General features: G+C 42.4%; 1 protein-coding gene and 1 pseudogene across 1 annotated transcript in view; both read left to right on the top strand.

Annotated features, from left to right (window-relative positions):
* The window catches only part of LOC138854141 (uncharacterized), a 132,811-nt gene that overhangs the window by 48,954 nt on the left and 60,257 nt on the right, over nucleotides 1-23,600 (top strand). The window lies entirely within an intron of this gene.
* On the top strand, nucleotides 14,005-14,123 carry LOC128684603 (5S ribosomal RNA; annotated as a pseudogene).

Raw genomic sequence — 23,600 nt, 5'->3', positions numbered from 1 at the left:
TCTAAGAATGCATAGACAAAACTAAAATATAATTCACAAGATATCAATAAAAGAAAATAACTCACTGCAGAACAAGTTCAAAAATAATTCACTTCAGAACAAGTGCAACAAAATAAAGTATAGAAATAATCACTGCAGTAATAAAGTGTCACTGGGAAAACTCAGGTAAAATAATGAATTAAAATTATGAAGATCAAAAAAAAATAAACTGATTGAACACTTTAACTCTTAATTGTAAATTAGACAAAACAATTTACTCAAACAGAGTAAGAAAAACACTTTACGTTAAAAGTAATTGAAATTACATCAAGAGTGAATTTGTTCAAGAATATAAAAATATGAAAAAAAATTAAAACACAGGTACAAAACAGGGAATATAACACTTACAATGACGGAGCACACTTCTTAAATTAATATTCTTACAACAAAATCCTGCTGTGACTGATACAACAAAAATCTTGCTGTGACTGATACGACAAAAATTTTGCTGGCAAAAATAATGGTACACAGTCTGCGAAAAAATTAGAGAAATGAGACACTGTTGGCATACGAAAAAAAATGACACACATAGAAATAAATGGAAAATTTGGTATACTGGGGTGAATATCACTGCAGAATACAACGCTGAAAGAATACAATAAAAAAAAATTGAATCACTTCACACAGGGTGACTGACTGGTACACTACACAATAATACTTACTACAGACAGGAGTAGCATAAAGAAAAACACAGCAGAAAAATCTAAGATAAGTGAAAACACTGAAAAAATATTGTAAAAAAAATACTGAGTCAAAGAATACTGCGTTTACACTGAAAAACACAAGGTTTAGAGTACACAAGCAAATTTACTATAAATGTCTCACACACGCAAATGTCTTTAAATGCAAGAAAAATGTCTCAAGAAATTATCACTGAAGTCGAGAGTAGAAGACGGACGGTGAGTACTGTTGGGGGGGCGGGTGTCTGGTGTCCCGCGCGGTGATGGCTGACGTCACCTACATTCACTGTAGTCGTGAAGAAATGTGCGTTCTAGACGAACTCACATAACTGGCTTTATCTCGTTGGCACCAGCTACAATCTCTTGACCAATTATGTGAGCCAAAACAGTACTAGGACCCGGTACAAGGGTGCAAACAACCACAGGTAGATGAGTGGATGGCTGGTGGTGGTGGTGGGTGGATGCTTCTGCCGCGCACCCCGGGTGGTGGGAGAGTTTGGTGGGGGGGGGGGACGGTGAGGCTGCCGCGTACCCCTCTCACCCACGAAGATGTCTTAACCCACTTTATGCCACAGGAATGGTAAAAACCACTCTTAGCATCCAGCAGGAAGCACAAAGCGAGATACACAATACTTCAGAGGAACTTGGCTTACTTCTTACTGCGTGGCTTACTTCTCTCTCTCAGCTGGGTTAGAAGCTGGGTTGGCTGACTGGCTTACCCCACGAGAATGGATGACTGGAAGACGTGTAACGATGCACAAAGCACGGAGGAGCAGTTGGATGACAGGAGACAGGCTGGATGATAGGCTGACTGGCGTTCACTTCCACAGTCTGGCTTACTGACTGGCTTAATTGCAAAATCCGGGTCAACCCCTCGGAGATTGAAGCAATTAGCACACGAACTAAGCCAGGAAGCTTGAAACGGCTGCAACAGGCTTGCAGGCAGTAGGTAGTGAGTGAGGGTATAAGCTGCTGGCTGGAGGGTGTGAGGGGAGGGCATTCACCTTTGACCCTGCCGGCTACTCACAACAGTCTTCAAACGCCTTGAATTACCCTTAAAAACGTAAATCCACGCTCCACACCGCTGCACACCATTTATCATGTGGGAGTTCGATACGTGGATTAGGGTAGAAATACTCACGTAGGCTGTTATACGTATAATTACTGTTATGTGGAGAGTGCCCGCAGCCGTACCTATCTCCTTGGCTACACTCGTAAAACTGCCTAGCCGGCTGGCCAGTACCCCGTAGTGGGTGTTTTGAAATAGTGTCAGCTCAGCACAATATGAGTTGAATCAACGGACGGTTACGGTAACTGGTTACTAGACTGGTAACTGGTTACTACTACTGAGATGTGTGTGTGTGTGTGTGTGTGAGCGCGCGTGCGTGTGTGCAAACATAGGTTTGGTAATAGAGTTGTAGAGCCAACTGCAAGGTAGTGTCATTGAAGCTAATACCTTAGATAACTTTAAAGATTCATTAGATAGAGATATGAGTGGGAATGATTGAGTGTCAGTCGAGCCTTCCTAATGAGTAAGACATGTGCAGCACTGAGTAATAACTTTATTGCTTGCACACCAGGCTTCTTCAGTTGAATATAGGCGAATAAAGCACTTGGAACAGTAGTAGTAATTTTGAGGTGATTAGTTCATGGACAATTCAGGAATCACTCCTTGTGAAAGCAAGTGACTTGGCAGAAGGTGCAAAATAACTCAACAAAAAGCAATGGAGCTACGAGTAAACTAAAAGAGAAGTCCTTGAGTGTCATTGGTCGCCGTTTCTTCAGCGCCGCCTCCTCCCCCTTCCGTCCATAAGGGGAATCAGTTTCTAACCAGCTAGGCTGTGGTTCGTACTTTGCACTGCGTGCGGTTTGCAGTAACAGCCTGGTTGATCAAGTCTTGATTCATCGGGAGGCGTGATCTAGGACTTAGCCGCGGGGGCGCTGATCCCTGGAAGTATCTTATACTTATCCTTGATAGGAGGTAGTTAGTCCCCACCTTGTGTCATGACTGATATAGTGAGAGAGAGCCAGACAGTCTCTAGGAGGAGGGACATGTTATTAAATGTAATATAAAAACAATTTCTCGAACTCAGAGTTGCCATTAGTTTTTTAAACCAATTTTGGCCTAATTCTAATACTAGTTAACACAATTTATCACAAATAATTAAATAAACATTATTATTGAATGCAGACACCTACTGTACAGTTGTTTTACCGCCAGATAACAAACTCAAATGAAAAACTCTAAGTAGGGAGGATACGAAATAACTTACCCAGGTGTGAAGTTGGCTGGCCGGACGAAAACCTCACGCGGGCCGGATGTGGCCCGCGGGCCGGGGGTTGCCGACCCCTGAATTCTAACACTACTACCTTTGCATCAACTTGTCGCTGTTGTATGCCATCACTAACATGACAGAACTTACCTAATATGAGCCAGTAAGCCTGCTGCAGTGCTCAACTATTCATATATTCTTGAATACAAATTGTACTCATATACTATCAGGAAATAATATTTGGCGTTTCTTACAGTCAGCTGCTGTGTTTGCAGCTTTTAAGAGGAACTCGTATTAAAACCTGTTATAAGACGAACAGACCATAACGTGTTTCGGTCTGTACGTTACACAAACGATGTAGTCGAAGTACTAGAAATGAAAAGCGAAAAGCAATATAAGAGTTTTAGGGCTACTCTTCCATGGATTCAGGCAACATCCATTTTGTGATTATTTAGTCATTGTTCTTTGTAATCAAATAAAAATGCAAATTCGGAGCAGCATAAACATCAGTTACTAAAAAAAAAATCAAACATTGCCTCGAAAATCTTATAAACCCGTCTTCAAAGATCATCATATTTGGTGATTTTAATTTAAAGCAGATAAGGAAGAAGAATGTATAAAACATTGTGTTATCCGAGAAAGACTCGTGAGGTAGACAAGAGACCAATATAAACAAGCATACCAGAGACCTGTTTCGAGAGCACTTAAATTCTTGCGGCTTTGCTTGATTAGGCTGGCTGTTGCTGCCCTCGGCCCCCGGACCTGTTAAGCCATCACAACCTGGTTAACTTGGCATCTACCTTCGTTCGGACATTATTTCTTATATCAGCTAGAAGAAGTTATGAACCATGAACCACGGATATTTGTACAGTGTTCGGTAACTGTGCTTTTCACCGGGTTTATTCTACACTTCTTCCCGTATCTCTCACTCCAATAAGTTATGGCAGTATGTAGATTAGGGGCCTGGCCCGCGGGTATTTTCCATATATATGTATATTATATAGCTTTCGTCTCCGTTCCAAAGAATATATTCAGAGTGCTTCGAGGCGTTCCTAGTAGTTTAGATGTTTTATTGATTCTATGCTGGCAGTAAATGATCTCTCTATATTTTCCAGCTCGAATGTCTTTCTTGCCTTGACTGGAGCTATGAGCACAACAGTATTTTAGAATCTAGATGAGAGAGAACACACGTGCTTTGAAGGATATATCGCTGGTGTGGTCTCCCGATTTTCAAAATTTTCATATTACAACTTGTTATTTCCTGGCCCTGGCTATTTTGCCTGTAATTTATCAGTGACTTGTTAGTGAAACACTCTGTTCCCTATGGCACAGGCCTGGCTCCTGTTCTCTTCATCATTCTTATATCCGACATTGTATAATAAATCATAGCACCATATCTTTTGCAGAAGATACTAGAACCTGTCTAAGAGTAGCATCTAATTGAGGACACATCGAACCTCCAAGCTAACATACACGAAGTTTTCCAGTGGGCCACTGACAAGAATATGATGTTCGATGAGGACAACTTTCAGCTACTCCATTATGTAAAGAGTGAGGAAACAAAGACTACAATAGAGTATAAAACTCGAATCATTCAGTAGCGCGTAAGGCCACTTAATGTGAGAGACCTGGAAGTGATTATGTCAGAACTCTCCCTGTAGGATTATAACAGTAACACTATCACAACCGCAAGGATAACTAAAATCTTCAAAACAAGGAATGCCAAGCCAATGACAATACTCTTTTATTTATTTATTTATTTATTTATTTATTTATTAATTTGAACATGATACAGTGAGGTACAAAGGAATACAGTTATTACAGTGCAACATGCCAAAGCCCCTTGTATGCAGAGCATTATGGGCAGGCTTAAAATTAACTTAAGATTAACTAAGCAATGATATATTCAGTGGTAAAAACATTATTGTAAACAGATAACAATTTAGCACAAATGAGTAATACAAAGACAGGTCATATGGTCATTTACTGTGTTGCTGTGCGCTCAGTAGAATGGAGTATTCTGTTAGGTAATGTAATTAAAAAATAAAGTTTGATTGGGTCACAGGTTAGACATTTATGAGATAAAGTAATGAGAAACATTTACGAGATACAATTATTCAGTATTTATTTAGTTGTGGGTGAGTAAGTGATTTTTGAGAAGAGACTTGAATTTATAAACAGTGTTTCTTTTATATTCACAGGTAATGAATTCCAGATTTTAGGGCCTTTTATGTGCATTGAGTTTTTGCATAGTGTGAGATGGACACGAGGAACATCAGAGTGATCTGTGCCTTGTGTTATGGTCATGTGTTCTGTTGAGGTTGGTAAGGAGACGTTTGAGGGGAGGGTTTATATCAGAGTTAAGTGTTCTATGAATGTAGTAGGTGCAGTAAAAAGTATGGATGTTTTGTATGGTGAGTAGGTTTAGAGTTTTGAATATTGGTGGAGTGTGCTGCCTGTAGTGGGAATTTGTTATTCTGACTGCAGCCTTTTGTTGGTGTAGTGTCATCTGCAAATAGTGTGGGTTTGAGTAGTTGCGATGCATTTGGTAGGTCATTTATGTATATGAGAAAGAGAAGAGGGCCTAGGACACTTCCCTGTGGGACACCAACTGTAATTGGCTGTGCCGAAGAGTTTGCCCCGTTTGTGTATACATATTGGCTTCTGTTGCTGAGGTAAGACTTTAGGTAGTTGAGGGAGTGCCCTCTTATACCATAGTGCGACAATTTTATATGGAGCAAGTCATGGTCAGCTGTATCAAAAGCTTTACGTAAGTCACTGAAGATCCCCAGTGGGACTTCTTTTTTCTCTATTGCAGTGTATGTGTGTTCTAGGATGTGTATAATAACATCATTAGTATTTTTATTAGGCCTGAACCCAAATTGACAGGGGTTGAGTATGTTGTGGGAGATGAGGTAGGAATAGATTCGCTTATGAATTAATTTTTCGAAGATTTTAGAGAGAGGGTGTAAGTTGGATATTGGCTTATAGTTATTGAAGTCTGTGTGGTCTCCTCCTTTATGGATCGGGGTGACCCCTTGCTATTTTGAGAACTGTAGGGAAGGCAGAGGATTCTATGGATTTGTTAAAGAGTGTTGCAATGATTGGTGATAGTACTTGTGACGCTTTTTTGTATATAAAGGGTGGTAAGGTATTTAAATCTCCTGTCTTGTTTTTTAGTGTGTTGATAATAAGGGAGACTTCAGTAGGGTTAGTCGGAGCTAGGAACAGTGTGTTCGGGTAATTGCCAGTGAGGTAGTCATTGGGTGGGGTATCTGAGCTTGGGTTTTTATTGGCAAGGTTTTTTCCTATAGTGGAGAAAAAATTATTGAGTCTATTAGGTTAGGTTTAATTCCTGGATCAAGAGCCCTTCACCAACATTGCGTTACCCTACTTTAAATGGGTTCCGTGACAACAACACTTAGTTGTCCAGTAGGCTGCTCACACTCTGGAGTTGAACTAGCTACTACGTTGACTGGCTTAATACCACCAACCTTATAAACAATAGGTCTTATTACAATAGGTCTTATTCTCCAGTTATGTCTTACTAAGCATGAGTAGTTACACTATAAATTTGAGTGACATTGATCTACTGACGTGACTAAGCATATCAATGGTAATATGGTAAACAGTTTAAAGAGTAACATTTTTGCTACTTTGACTTAAAACGAAAACCCGTTTCCACAAGTCCTGTTTCTGAGGGTTTTATGCAGACTCGCATTGTCATAGCTGATTTCAGTGGCTAGGTGCGAGCACGCACACATGCACACGCACATGCACTTGCACACGCACATGCACTTGCACACACACACACACACAAGATAAAGCTCTTGGAGCAGTGAGAGAGTGGATCTAGTAACGACCAGCGAAGAGGCGGGACCAGGAGCTACGAATCGACCCCTGCAGCCACAAGTAGGTGAGTCCATATACATGCACAAACATACGCGCACGCGCGCGCGCACACAGTTTGCTGGAATTCTACGACACTCTCAACAATAAAAGAAAAAAGATAAGGTTGGATGAACTGCATTTTCTTGGACTGTAGAAAATCGTAGTATACATACCACGCCAGAGAGTCTTGAAATCTGAATGACAAGCAGAGGGTTAAAAGTGAGTAACAATAGTAACAATAAAGTATGAGACGTCCGAATGGGAATAACGAGAGGGGGTTCCGCAAGGATCAGTGATAGGACCCTTTCTGTTATTGATATACATAAATGACCTACCAGAGGGGATTGAGTCCTATGTGGCACTGTTTACTGACGATGTTAAACTAATGAGAAGAATTAGAGCAAGAGAGAACAGTGATAAACTCCGATACAGACTCGAGTTCCACCCAAGTAGACTGGACACACACAGTACAGCACGTGAGAAGAAAAACTGCAAATTTCTATGATCAAAAAGAACTTATGGATGGAAATAACATCTAACATATGACCAGAATTGCACTTACACCATATAACGGCAGCAGGATATGTTTATTGGTAAGTGCTTCAAATCAGTGCCTGACTATCAGAGCTGTGGCTCCTACGAGGGACTGCATGCGGCTAGCAGTGACAGCCTGGTTGATCCACCAGGGGGCCTAGTCTGGGACCGCACCACCCAGATGTTGACCCCCCTCCCCCCACCGAAAACATCCTCAAAGTATCCTTCAGGTATTCTTCCTCACCCTCCTTTCTCACCTCACTTTCCTCTCTTCCTCACCTCCCTCCCTCACCTAGCTCACCAGAGTGAGGTGCACAACTCCTAGCTCAGTGATGGAGTGTTTGGTTCACAAGTGAGCAGCACCGGGCTAGAGGAAACATATAGACAAGTCTTCTCACACCTGCTGCTTTTGTTCACTCGCCTGTAACTAGATATCTAGTAGATGGTCGGCTATTGTGTCTCACATTCTAAAAAATGACCCGAAGCACAACAGCATATATATATATATATATATATATATATATATATATATATATATATATATATATATATATATATATATATATATATATATATTTACAGGACAAGCCACGGGGGAGGGTTGGAAATCTTGAGCTAAAGATTGTCCCCATCTCCCCCGTGGCTTGTCCTGTATATATATATATATATATATATATATATATATATATATATATATATATATATATATATATATATATATATATATATATATACAGGATGGGGTCCACCTCTGGTGTAAATTGTAGGACCCACAGCCTTCGAGAAGTGGATAAAAAGGCTTCAAGGAAGAATATTTGGATTTCTTCCTGAAGCCGTTTGAATATTCCACTTCCCCTACCACCCCATCTTTTCATTCTTTTTTACCAATAGGTATATTTTATTACATAATATGGTACAAAAAGTTTAAAACATACATTGTTGATATAAAGATGGCATATACATATATTTTACCTATCACGATTTCTTCTTCATGGTGAAGAAGGTTGGGACTGGTGGACAAGTATCCAGGCCTTTAGTTCTTTCCTGCACACATTTATTATCTTCTTCCCTGGGCGATCAGGGCCACGGTTGCTGTGACCCCTGAAGACTACTACAGGTAACCTCACAGAATTCTCAGCTGATATATCTTTTGCTGCATCCCTCTCCTCTGTTTCCTGATTCAGCCATTTACCTCTTCACATCATCCTAACAAATTCTTACGTAACTCCCTCTCCCCTTCTTCCTCTTCCTCATCTATTACCCTTTACCTACTCCTTCCCTCATCTTTTTCTCCCTTTTTCTCTTTGTTGTCCCATGTCCACCTTCCCTCTACTTCCTTCCCCTTCCCTACTCATATGTATCTCATTATTTCAGTGTACTCGCGGTTAGGAATATTCCAAAGTATCGGTATTGTTAGGTATCGGTTAATTTGGATATCAGTATTCCCATCGACCTAAAACTGTGTATCGGTATCAGTAAAAAAATTGATATTTTGCTTGTGTATACTTGAATGACGCTGTTAATTAGTGTCAGTCTATTCAGCTATCCCGCCAGCCTCTCTACGAGCTTTTAAAAAGTAAATGGTGCATGCCTTCACAGGTGGGTATCAAAATTACACATTTGTGTGTACTTACCAGTTTGATGTCCTTGATGACACCTGGTTCCTGCTTCATTACCAGACTAAATGTTCCAGCGTAATATGTCGTTGAATGAAGCTTGGGTTGGCATGAGACTAGAAATACGGCAAGTGGAAATTGACACTTGACGAGCTCTAAAGTATATTCACCTAGCTTGCCCTATACCAACCATATATTAATCAGGCCCCTACCTACGTTGTACAGTTTACTCAGTGAACGAAGTAAGGAGAGAAATTTCATATGAACCCTCAGGTGTATTATTTCTGAGGGTTTGGTGGTCTTGGACTCGTCCTGCTAAATACTTAGCAGTCGTCAAATCTGAATGTTGTCCATCATTATATCTGACGCTCATTCTCCTTAACTAACAAGTTGGCAATACCTTTGAAGTCACAGTCCACTTCCGAGAGTGTGGAAAGTCCGCTAATGACATTTAAATGAGTCTTAGTACTCTCTCATGCACATCACTGAATATTCATCTGGAGCATATGTCAAATTCGAGGCTGGCGAATATATTAATCCGGCTCTCTGATGCTCATGTCACCGAAGACAAACATCATGATGTGTAGTGATTGGTACAAAACCAAAGACTGCTGACTCCAGGCCTAAATACCGGCAATGTTACCAACTATTGGCAGTAAAGAGGACTAATTAAGTGCTCTCAACATGTCTGGACGTCACCCATTATGTCATTTGTAAAACTCACCACAGTTCTGATACTTTATTGACAAATAGGTCTCATTTCTAATATTACAAGTGTAACCATGGCACATGGCACTCTATTAGCATGAAACTCGCTTCTCAAGGTGGTGGGAAAACGTCGTTAAACTCCCTTTCTCCCACTTAGTAGTGAGGGGATAGTAGTCTCAAGCCTCACTGTCTCATGTAGACACTATGGAGAACACTGCCACATGAGAATTCAAAACATTCCCACACCATACCTGTTTTTCATTGTGAGGTATTTTGCACTGCCGAGTCTTTTGCTTTGTAGGAAGTGATATCATTGTGCAAATTGGGGGCCAATTCCTCCAAGAATTTTCCAGGTGTAAATTGTGATGTACTTACGCCTATGTTCCCAACGATTTAGGTGTTTGACTTCATTTATACAGGCAGTGAAGGTTCTCTGTGCATTCTGCAGTTCTGCGATATGGCCTACCTTCAGAGGGGCTGTTAGTAAACTACGGTGTTCCAGTCTATATCGCTGTTGTATCTCGTTACAACTCTGTTAAATTTCTTTACTACGTTGCTATATCTCCTTACTATCTTGTAATATCCCTTTACTGTCTTATTAAATATCCCTTTACTATTTTGTTATATATCCCTTTACTATTTTGTTGTATATTCCCTATGCTGTTTTGTTATATTCCTTTACTACCCTGTTGATTTTTTTTCCCAGTTAAAATTCTTTACTTTCTGTTATGTCCAACTACCTTGTTACATCATTTTACTCACTGTCCTCAAGCACTCCAACTTTATTCTTCCAGTTTTCATTCCCACGCCATTCTGTTGCTTTTTCAATCTTCTTCATGCACTTGTGTTGACTATTTGTTGTTGCTTTTGGAGATCATTGCCTTTGCAGCCCAGTCCTGGCCTAGGACTCCTGGTTGCTGGTCTTATCAGTAAGGTTAGTCGTGCTAGTATCATATTTTTCAGCGTAAGTGCCACAGTTTTTGTGATCAGGCATCATCTTCCTCTCATTCTCCAGACTTTAATAATTATTGCTTACTCTTTAATTTACTTCACATTGGAACATGAGCGAGAAAGATACATCATAATTTACAAATGGAAAATTTTGGATTCGTAAGTCCTAAATCTACACACCGAAATCACTCCCTTCGAGAACAAGAAGTTTGGCAGACGGTGCAAATAACCTTCAACAAAAAGTGGGGGTACAGTGAGTAAACTAAGAGGTATCTCAATAAGTGTAAAGGAGTAAGACTTATTGACAACCTCCCTTCATACATCAGGGGAATTAAAACAAACTCTTAGCTGTTCGAAAGTTAATTCCTGACCAACCGGCGTGTGGTACCGGTGTTGGGCTGTGTGTGGCCAGCACCAACAACCTGATTGATTAGGTTTTTAACCAGGTGAACATAACCGGGCTCGGGCTGCAGAGGCGATGATCAGGAAAGTAGGAGAATATATTCTGGGTGTGTCGTAGGCGTTGGGAGACATTAAAGAAGGTCTTGTAGAGGGTGGCATCATTTATGCCTCTGGAGGTGGGCTCTGGGAAAGGAATCCAAACATTATTCATGACACAAGTGATCTCTGACCCAAGTTATGGTAATCTTATGTAAATTATAAGCCTGGATATGTGAAAGCTAATGATGGTGACAGGGTAAAAGAAAGCATCGCCATTTTGGTGAGGTTTGTGGTCTGCTTTGTATGGTGAAATATGGGCAGCTTGACCTCTGGTTCACTTACAAGTTACCTGTGACATACCAGTGACTGGTTTCCAGAGTTCTGCTCTAGAAGTCCAGCCTTAGGCTAGGGTTACCTGGTGGCAGTATAAATATCCAGGCTTTGGCATCTCCCCCCACCTACCCCCAGGCCCACTTAGCCTTCACATCTGGCATTTACTGCAGAAACTTTTCTAGTTTCCTCTCGAAAACGTCCACTTATATTTCAGCAATATTTTTGATATCTGGTGGTGACATGTTGAATAGCTGTGGACCTCGGATGTTAACAGTATTCTCTATGGCGCCCTTGCTTCTTACTGGGCTTATTCTACACTTTCTTTTTCCGTATCTCTCGCTCCATTAAATAATTATGGCAATTTATAAATTGGAAACCTGATCCTCGAAAAATTAAGTGAGGCGAACAAAACGAAGAGATGTTAGAGGCAAACACTATATACAGTTTCAATAATAGTATGATTGGGCTGTGGAATCTAGGACACAGTAAACCCGACTGACTAGCCAATATACAGGACAAACATTTTCTGGAAATAGTCTTTGATAAGATGCAAAAATCAGAGTACCACGAAAGAGAAAGATCTTTAGTAAATCAGAGAAGTACAAAGTGTTTATGCAGACAAAATGGAAAAGGAATGGAATGCGGAGAGAAATGAGACAAAATCAGAGATAAACGTTGATGCCAAGGTAGAAGCAGTGACAGAATCACACAGAGGAATGACACCTGAGCAGTCCTACATTGAGGATGGTGCAGAACCACAGGGAGCTGACAGGGCATAGTGATGAGTAACCTTACCTTCCCATAGTAGTCTACCTCCACTCACCCCTCTCCATACCAGTCTCCCTCCTTCCACTCATTTATATCCTCTAATCTCTCATACCTTTTTCATACCAGAGTAACTCCACTGATCACCCTCTCCTTCCTTCCTTTCTCAGACTTCCTTTGTTCTAGTGAGCCACAGAAAACAATACGATGTTCAGTGAGGATAAATTTCGATTATTCTGGTTTGAAAAAATGAAGAAATAAAAATTAGAACAGAGTATGACACAAACTCAAACCACTCAATAGAGCAAAAAGGAAAGTGTGGAACTACGGGTAATATTGCCTGAATATCTTACCATCAAGAATCACAACGTTACCATGACAATTGCAAGGAAATTATATGCATATCTAGTGATGACTAATATTGCTGTATAATGGCAGTCCATTTTAAGGAGTTTCGAAGGTTTTTTTTACTCCCAGAGCCCGGCCTTAGGCTAGGCTCGTCTGTTACTTGTTTGGTCAACCAGGCTGTTCCTGCTGGCGGCCCGCCGGTTTACATATTCATCACAGCCTGGTTGGTCACAGATCTGGAGAATGTACATGGAACTTTTACTTCCCATATAAATTTAGTCAAGAACCTAAATTGTTGGTAATACTTCAAGTCCCTTAAACTGTATTACTTGGAACTTAGGCAAGAAAAGTACATCGCAGATTTAACCTGGTGCCTACAATGGTCTGCGTGAGGCCAGCAATAAAAACCTGATTTATCAGACCGTCTACCAAGAGGCTTGGTCTGGGACCAGGCCGAGGGGGGGCAGTGACCCCTGGAATTTTCTGTACTTAATGTAAGCTACAAGTATGGTAGTGTAATTGTAGAAGAAATGTGAGGGCGGGTTGATGGTTGTGGTGGTGGTGGTGGTAGTTTGGGAAGAAGATTTAAATGTGATGGTGGCGGAGTACTAATTTTGGTTGCGGTGTAGCATATTGGAAGTATTTGTAGTTGTGGTGGAGGCAGTGTGGGAAAGATGGGGGGTTATGATGGCTGTGGTGGAGGCAGTTACCATTTTGGCTTAGGCACTTGGCCTGTTGTGTGTGTATGTACATGTCGATTAGACACGTGTGTGTGTGTGTGTGTGTGTGTGTGTGTGTGTGTTTGGTGGCGGGGGCGTGTGTGTGCTTACCTATTTGTGGTTGTAGAGATGGAGTCACAGTTCCTGACTCCGCCTTTTTGCTGGTCGCTACTAGGCCCACTCTCTCGCTGCTTCATGAGCTTTATCGTACCTCTTTTTGAAGCTGTGTATAGATCCTGCCTCTACTTTCCAGATTGTTCCACTTCCTGACAACCCTGTGACTGAAGAAATATTTTCTAACATCCCTGTGGCTCATCTGAGTTTTCAACTTACAGTTGTGTCCATTGTTCCTGTATCCCATTTCTGAAACATTCTAGCCCTGTCCACCTTGTCAATTCCTTTTAGTATTTTATACGTCGTTATAATGTCCTCCCTATCCCTCGTGTCCTCCAGTGTTGTCAGGTTGATTTCCCTTAACCTCTCCTCATAGGACATACCCCTTAGCTCCGGGACTAGTCTCTTTGCGAACCTCTGCATTTTCTCCAATTTCTTGACAAGCTTGACCAGGTGTGGGTTCCATACTGGTGCTGTGTGGAAAGATAGGGGGTTATTGTGGCTGTGGTGGAAGCAGTGTTTAGAATATAGGATGTTATTGTGGCTGTGGTGGAGGCAGTGTGGGGGAAGATAGAGGATTATTGTGACTTTGGTCAAAGGCCATACTATGCTGAACACACCACTTCTCGTCCGATCAGCGAAGTTAAGCAACGTTGGGTTTGATCAGTACTTCGATGGGTGACTGCCTGAGAACACCAAATTCTGTTGGCATTATTCTTTTTAACGAGCCTGGCCCACGGCCGGACTCCGGGAGTAGAAAGACTCAAAACTCATCAAAGGTATATGAAATGTGGTAGAGGCAGTGTGGGAAAATGATAGGGAGTTATTCTGGTTATGGTGGCGGCAGTGTCGGTAGAAAAAGTTTTTGTGGTAATAGTGGAGACAGTGTGGGAAGGACACACATTATTATTGTGGTGCTGGAGGCAGTGTAGGGGAGGACAGGTGGTCTACGGCTTCTAGAGTAAATTATATACAAAAGAGTAAAGATTAGTTAAACGGCAAGGGTAAGCTGGTGCACACAAATTTCAACTGATTAATAAGGTCCAGAACTCGTAGAGGATGTGAATAATCAGTATACAATACAAATTGACCAACAGTTAAGTAGAATGACACACAGGTATATAAGTCTAAGCATCAGGAAGTATTTCTTCAGTCATAGAGTTGTCAGGAAGTGGAATAGTCTAGCAAGTGATGTAGTGGAGGCAGGAACCATACATAGCTTTAAGACGAGGTATGACAAAGCTCAGGGAGCAGAGAGAGAGAGGACCTAGTAGCGATCAGTGAAGAGACGGGGGCCAGGAGCTGAGTCTCGACCCCTGCAACCACGATTAGGTGAATACACACACACACACACACACACACACACACACACACACACACACACACACACACACACACACTGTCTGTCTGTCTGTCTGTCTGTCTGTCTGTCTGTCTGTCTCTCTCTCTCTCTCTCTCTCTCTCTCTCTCTCTCTCTCTCTCTCTCTCTCTCTCTCTGAAGCAACTAAGTGTAAGAATAGGCACTAATTTATTTATGCAGTATGGCAGAATAATGTGATGTGATACACAGTCACACAACAATTGCAAAATAACACTGTCCAACAAAGATTACAAAGTATAGCAAAACACAAAAATAGTAAAGTAGTGACTGAAATAACTGTTTATATCTGTACAAGATATAGGCTATAACTTATCTACTCTTGTTCAATAGCTGCAAAAGACTTGTGACTACAGAGACGCCTTTTTGCAGATGGCCTGTGACATCCACAAGTGAAAACATGATCTGTTTCAAGTAGTCGCTCTCTAACAAGGCATTCCCTGTGGAGGAACTACCACATGAACTAGCAGGTTTGTGTGAATAGGCCTAGCGCATCAAGCTGTCTTGAGGGTCCTCTAACACCTGCGGCAACTTCACACTATCCTGCGAGAGAGAAAATGTGGAATTGGGTCACTAGTACCTGGCAGTTTGGTTATGTTACTAGCAAATGTACAGTACGACTATACCGATCATCATACTCAGAAGCCATAGGGAAAAATCTCAGAACCAAGCTGGTAGTCTCGGAATTTAGTGACTATATCGCCAATTCAGGCATGCCAGTGATATGGGTCAAGCACAATGTGCAGATCGTGCATCGATGCAAATCCCGCCGCTGCCACCAAAATTGTTGTGGATGGGTTCGAGAAATATAATGGAGGCGATTGGAGTAATACAGGACTGCGACTGTGTTCGAGCTTATTATGTAGAAGTGGTGTGTCGTCTACCGGCTGTCTTGTTTTACTGATGCCTGCATCAAAACTGCCTCAAGCCCGCGGGCGGTGCCAGAGCATGAACTCTAGGGGTCAGTGTTACTGACCTATCGGCGACTCATACTCAACTGTTAAATTCCTAGGTAACAGTCTCCTACTTGACATACCGTTGATATGACATACCACTAACAGTTGTGGTTTTGGTGGGGGCAGTGTGGGAAGAACAGAGGGTTATTGTGGTAGTTTAAGAGGCAGAGTGGGAAGGACAGGCTTATTGTGGTAGGGGTGGAGTTTTTTTTTTTTTATATTTTATTTAAAACATCATAAAAACAAGGCTGCTTAAAAAAAATTAAATAGCATCACCATACGTAACAAATATAACACTGGTGGAAACACCACTTAACCCATTATAACCTACATGCACATCATACAAACATGTTACATCGATGTTTAAACAATAGTTTATGTAATTTGCATACAACATATACAATTGATTATAGAAATTCCAACTTAGACACAAATTCAATGATTTACTCTAATACAAATTCATTAACATAATAAATATTATATAAATTGACGATCATATTAATCGTCAGCAATTTCCATCCATTCCATAAGTGTTCAATCTTGATACCTATGAACTACGTTTGAATCACAAACAAAAATCATAATGTTGCTACATATTTATAGGATACAATTGGATAACTCAGGGTAATGTACACGTGTTATATCCCTTTAATACTTTGGTGACTCACAGACTAATTGAACAGTAACAGGGAAGGGATAAAACATGCATATATACACATACATACACATATACATATATATATATACATATACATACATATACATACATATATATATATACACATACATATATATACATACATATATATATACATACATACATATACATATACACACATACACACATATACACATACATACATATACACATACATACATATACACATACATATGCACGTTCATATGCCCAAATATCTGGACCTCCATAACACAATCAAAAACAAAACTAAGAAAACTAGTGACTCAAGAATACGAGTCTTTACACAAAGGAAGCATCAAAAAACATAACAAATATGTAAAGGCACCCCAGTCATTTTGTACACAAAAGGTACAATAAGTAACCCTAACCCCTGAATCTACAACCACACATCCATAACAACTAAAAAACATTCATGCCCAAACTCATATTCACGCAACTCACATCCTTCCCCCCAAGAGACGAGCCAGCTATTGCCCACTGACCTACACGACAACTTATTCGGCATGCCCGTATATTTATCACAGATTCACAAGGGTTTCAAGAGTGAGCCTTTTATAACCGTCCGAAAAACCCTTATCCCACCTCCTCCCATACAATTCCCTATTCCTACACATTGTACGATAAAACGTTATTGCAAGGACACGCCTTCTCACCTCACTGACCCATTTTCCCCGCATTACCCACGAAATATAAATGTAATCCACGATAATATAATCTAAAGCCCGTTCAACGTCCTGGTCTAATCCACCGATGTCGAGACTTAACGCACGCAGGACCTGCACTCCTCTGCCTCCCACCCTCTGTACCACCCTACCCAACCAACTCCTGACATCTTCTAAACCTTCGCAAAAATAGACAACGTGAAAAGCCGTGTCTTCCCCACCACAAAACCCACACCCGCCTCCCACCACGACTCTTCTGGATCGTAGTATTGCCCCTGACGGCAATATACCATGTAAAAAACGAAACATGACTTCACGCACCCTAGGCCGTAATTTCAACTTGCTAAATCGGAGCCATATATTTTCCCACGAGTACATGGGGAACAAACCTTCTACTGGAGCTGCGCACGTACCCCCTAGTAACCTACTTAAAACCCTTATGCGAATGTTCCTCCGTTCCTTTACCATCAACAAAGCTCGTAGTACAATCTCACATTCCCTTAACTCCATTCCCCTATACCACTTTTTCACCCTCGTATATACTTGGTCTATATTTCCCGCCATCACACCCACACGCCAAACCTCCCACTTTAGAAAAACACATTTCACCCTACGCTTTAAGTCCAACAATCCTAAACCTCCTCGACGTACAGGTAACATAACAACCTCACGTTTTAACCAATCACACCTCGATCCCCACAGAAAGGTAAATACTCTTCTCAATATTCCATTGATCGCTGTTCCTGTAATTGGGAATACAGCCGCAACGTGCCACACCTTACTATACAATAAAACGTTAACAACAATCACACGTTGGGCCAGAGTGAGATGTTGGGGCCTCAAAACACCCAGACGACCAATGACCTTTTCCAACGTCCTTACTGAATTTTCCTCCCGCGCCACATCCAAATCGTCTCTATAAATAATACCGCAAATCTTTAATGACATCGCAGTTGTGTTAACCACGTTACAGCTCACCATTCCACCCCCTTTCCAGGTACCCAACCCCATGATCATCGACTTTTCACTATTTACCTTCATACCCGTGGCACGTTCAAACACACGCACAACATCTTCCAACCCTTTCATAGACATTCGTTCACACACCAAAACAGTCGTATCATCCACATAACCTATTAATGCCGGCCAACAAACCCCTTCCCCTACCCCACCCCCACCCCGGGAACTAACTGTGCTCTCAACCATCCTGTAAAAGGGATCCTGAAAACACGCAAATAAGATCTGTGACATAGGGCACCCTTGTCTTAAACCTCTACCCATCTCAAAGTCCGTCCCCATACACCCATTTATTTGTACCCTCATCTTTGCCCCCTTATACAGTGTGTTTACCCACCCAACTATTTCTTCTCCATAACCCTGTCTCCGAAGAATACTCTGCAGTGCACCTCTTTCCACTCTATCATAGGCGGCTCGCCAGTCCAAGGCCAGTAAAGCCGCCCCCTCCCCTCCCCCCTTTGACTCCACAAAACTTCTTATAAGCCCGTGACCTTCTAACATCGACCTGCCCGGCAACCCATACTGCGATGGCGAAACGACCCTCCCCACCACGCATTTTACCCTATTACCCAAAATTTTTGCGAAAACCTTATAGTCTGCACAGAGCAACGATATCGCCCTATACTTCCCAAGGTTTGGCTGCCCTTTGCCTTTCGGGACCAACACCACAACTGCCGTATTCTGCTTATCCCCTAACGTACCCTTCTCCTTCATACAATTTAATAATCTTACCATGAACTTCCCAATCAACTCCCAATGCTGCAAATAAAATTCCACTGGTAAACCATCAATACCCGGGGACTTGCCCTTCCTCATTCCGTGTAAAGCAATTTCAATTTCCTCCTCAGTAATAACCCCACCCAATGCCTTCCTATCACTGTGACCCAAAATGCACTTAGCATACGTGCACACCTTACTTAATTCCACTTCATCCACGCCACTACTAGTCCAGTGTTTTTTATACCATGTATCCGCATATGCACTCATAGCTTTAGTGTTTCGTATCACTTGACCTGCTCTATGGATTCCCATCGTCTCGTTTACCTCCAAGCTCGGGATTGCCGTCAGCGCCTGCTTTTGCTTTTGTTGTCTCAACACACACGCGGATGGCCTATCTCCCCACAAAACTTCTTCTAATCCTGCTTGCACCCTCACCGCTTGAAACCGCTCATTATGCAACGTTCGCAAGCTCTCTTTTATGTCTACAATCTCGTCCATGGGGTAAACACCACTAACCGATCCCTGCCCATAACAACTTCGTAATCGATCCTCTAAATAATTCGCTAGCCCATATTTTAAAGTATTTATACGCCTACCCTCCCTCACATAAAAGGACTTTATCCTTTCCTTTGCCACCGAGTCCCACCACGTTACAATGTCTTCCACCTCCTGAGCTTCCCTTGAAAGCTCATTCCACAGCATAGAAAAACCCTCCAACCCTTCCTCATCACTTAACACACTAATATTTAATTTCCAATAATTCCTATAAATTTCGGCCATTCCCTCCCACCCTACCTCCACTACAACTGCCCTATGATCTGACAAGACCGTCTCCACCGTATTAAAAGACTTTACAACTACTCCCTGCGAAATATACACTCTGTCTAACCTTGCAGCATATCCCCTTCTGATAAAAGTATGTTCTGTTTCCCACACCCCTCCCCCAAACACATCTCTTAACTTAACATCCCTCAACAAATCTCTGAGAGGTGCAGACACATGCCCAGCCCCTTTGGGTTCGACGTCAGCCGCCCTTATGACACAGTTCCAATCACCCCCCACTATCGCTACTTCCGGAAGACCACGCAAAAAATAAACAAGGTCCTCACACACAAAATCCGTTCGAACCTTCGTGTCATTCTCCGCAGGGGCATAGACACTTACCAAGGATACACGCTTTCCCATCCAAGTCCCATCCACTCGCAACACCCTCCCCCCACCCCCCTCACATCTCTGCAACACAAACGGGCTCGTCTCTTTTATTAAAAGACCCACACCACCTTTCAAACGAATAGTTGGCAGGGTCAGTACTGTATAACCTGCAACCTGCAACACGTCTCCTTCTTTGAAATTGTGTTCTTGAAGGAAGAGAACATCAATTCTATGTTTGCTAAGAAAACTACTCAACCAATCTCTCTTTAATCTAGTACACAAACCGTTAACATTAGCAGTCATACACCTAAGGCCTGTTATATTTTCCACCCTTTCCTCTTCTCCTCCCGTGGTTCACCACTTGATTTGTTACGTCTATGTGTCTTCTTTACAGTACCTTCCCATTCGCCTCCCTTCTTGCGATGGCGTCCCTCATGACCCCCCCCCTCCCCACCCCTCCCCTCACCCATCCTCTCAGTTTTTTTCCCAGTCCTCTGTGCCGGCGTCAGTACGTCATCCGAATCTGACGTAGCTGCCCGTTTCCTGGTAACGTTCTTATCCTCCATGTCAAGATCCGAGGAAGCCTCACGGTGTACCTCAACATCCACCTCACAATGAGGTATGAAGTCTCCCGATGTCCCAGTCTCGTCGTCCTTCTGCGGAGTCTCGTATTGTTGACAATCCGGACTCAGAAAGTCTCCAGCTACGTCTTCCGGAGACGGTGCTTCCACCACTTGCGGTGACAAGGTCCTTAAGACTTCGTCTAAATCCTCACCGACATTCGTCTCTCGACCAATACTCAACACATCATGCCGGGGTACCAATCCAGTAGATGGTATCGGCAACGACTCAGGTGCAGGCAGCTGAGGGAAGGACTCACTCTCATTTCGAAAAGCCTGTTCCACCATCTCACTCCACAAACGACCACGCCCTTCCTCTGACGAACGATGCTCACCTTCATCACGTGTGACTGGGGCTACGTCTTCTTGCACAGGTTTGGTCACGCGTCTGTTCTTTTCACATGCCGCCGCTATGTGGTCATACTCTCCACAAATGCGACACGTACGCCGCTGTCCAGGATATAAAACCATTACCTGTGTCCTAAAATCTTGAAGATACACATATGACGGTATGGGTTGGCGCAACGTCATCTTAAGGCTGAATGTACCTTCCGGCATACCTGTATAGGCACCCATTATCCACTTACCCTGCTGGGCAGAATGCACAGTTCCATATTTCTCAAATACGTTTCTGATGTCAGCTTCGTTTGCCTCGAAGGGGACATTCCTCAACTTTATCCAGGTATAATATCGAGACACGTCCACCAGTCTCACACGCACAGCAGGAGTAACGTCAAAACACACATCTTGAAAGCGCGTAACCACCGATTCATAAACTGTCGCAGCAAGCAGTTTCACAAATACTCTATGCGCTCCGTTCAGCGCTACCCCATACAATTCACTATCTTGTATGCCGTATGTCTCCCTGATTATCTTGGGTAAGAGTATCTGAGCTGAACTAGGTGTAATCGCACCTCGAAGCAGTTCAATACCAATAGTGTTAACGCGTCTGCGATAACAAACCGCCATCTCAACACCAGTAATTTCCCAGCGGTGTCAACAGAGACACAACACCACCTCCTCGTACCACTGCTGTCAGGTTACTGAGGAGCGTCAGGCAAGGGGGTCTACACAGCCCAAGAGCGATGCAGACAATGAACCCTCGACACCTGTCACAGGTAAATGGAATCACAAGTAGATATACACCTCGGTGCGTATACCTTCTGAGAGATGCAGGTGGTAAAGCATCTACTGAGTTAATTACAATAAATAAAAACAGACATGTCTACTTGGCCAATAAGGTTGTTAGTGTTGGCAGCTTTCAGTCGAAAATCTGAGACAACTTCTCTCATAATTTTTTTTATCACACTGGCCGATTCCCACCAAGGCAGGGTGGCCCGAAAAAGAAAAACTTTCACCATCATTCACTCCATCACTGTCTTGCCAGAAGGGTGCTTTACACTACAGTTTTTAAACTGCAACATTAACACCCCTCCTTCAGAGTGCAGGCACTGTACTTCCCATCTCCAGGACTCAAGTCCGGCCTGCCGGTTTCCCTGAACCCCTTCATAAATGTTACTTTGCTCACACTCCAACAGCACGTCAAGTATTAAAAACCATTTGTCTCCATTCACTCCTATCAAACACGCTCACGCATGCCTGCTGGAAGTCCAAGCCCCTCGCACACAAAACCTCCTTTACCCCCTCCCTTCAACCTTTCCTAGGCCGACCCCTACCCCGCCTTCCTTCCACTACAGACTGATACACTCTTGAAGTTATTCTGTTTCGCTCCATTCTCTCCACATGTCCGAACCACCTCAACAACCCTTCCTCAGCCCTCTGGACAACAGTTTTGGTAATCCCGCACCTCCTCCTAACTTCCAAACTACGAATTCTCTGCATTATATTCACACCACACATTGCTCTCAGACATGACATCTCCACTGCCTCCAGCCTTCTCGCTGCAACATTCATCACCCATGCTTCACACCCATATAAGAGCGTTGGTAAAACTATACTCTCATACATTCCCCTCTTTGCCTCCAAGGACAAAGTTCTTTGTCTCCACAGACTCCTAAGTGCACCACTCACCCTTTTCCCCTCATCAATTCTATGATTCACCTCATCTTTCATAGACCCATCCGCTGACACGTCCACTCCCAAATATCTGAATACATTCACCTCCTCCATACTCTCTCCCTCCAATCTGATATCCAATCTTTCATCACCTAATCTTTTTGTTATCCTCATAAGCTTACTCTTTCCTGTATTCACTTTCAATTTTCTTCTTTTGCACACCCTACCAAATTCATCCACCAATCTCTGCAACTTCTCTTCAGAATCTCCCAAGAGCACAGTGTCATCAGCAAAGAGCAACTGTGACAACTCCCACTTTATGTGTGATTCTTTATCTTTTAACTCCACGCCTCTTGCCAAGACCCTCGCATTTACTTCTCTTACAACCCCATCTATAAATATATTAAACAACCACGGTGACATCACACATCCTTGTCTAAGGCCTACTTTTACTGGGAAATAATTTCCCTCTTTCCTACATACTCTAACTTGAGCCTCACTATCCTCGTAAAAACTCTCCACTGCTTTCAGTAACCTACCTCCTACACCTTACACCTGCAACATCTGCCACATTGCCCCCCTATCCACCCTGTCATACGCTTTTTCCAAATCCATAAATGCCACAAAGACCTCTTTCGCCTTATCTAAATACTGTTCACTTATATGTTTCATATATATGTAAGAAGGGTATACAGAAGTTTTGATGGCTGGAGTTATCATGGTTCGTGCTGGCTGTGCTTGAGCTTCAAGTGCTGGCCATTACCCAGCTCACATGAAAATATCTTATTTTGCAAGGTAAAACAGTCTTTATTGTTCATGTATATTTTATGCTAGGTGCTTCACTCCTACTCTCCACTGAATACAGCTCAAGTATTTTAAAGTTAGTTTTCTACCTGAGATGTTTACTTGAGGTCATGCAACTATGAATATTTTTGTATTGTGTGTGAGGATTTCACCAGGCTTACGT

The sequence above is a fragment of the Cherax quadricarinatus genome, chromosome 4 (genome assembly GCF_038502225.1).
Source record: "Cherax quadricarinatus isolate ZL_2023a chromosome 4, ASM3850222v1, whole genome shotgun sequence".
NCBI classification, from domain to species: Eukaryota; Metazoa; Arthropoda; class Malacostraca; order Decapoda; family Parastacidae; genus Cherax; species Cherax quadricarinatus.
This window is presented reverse-complemented; position numbering and strand designations above follow the sequence as displayed.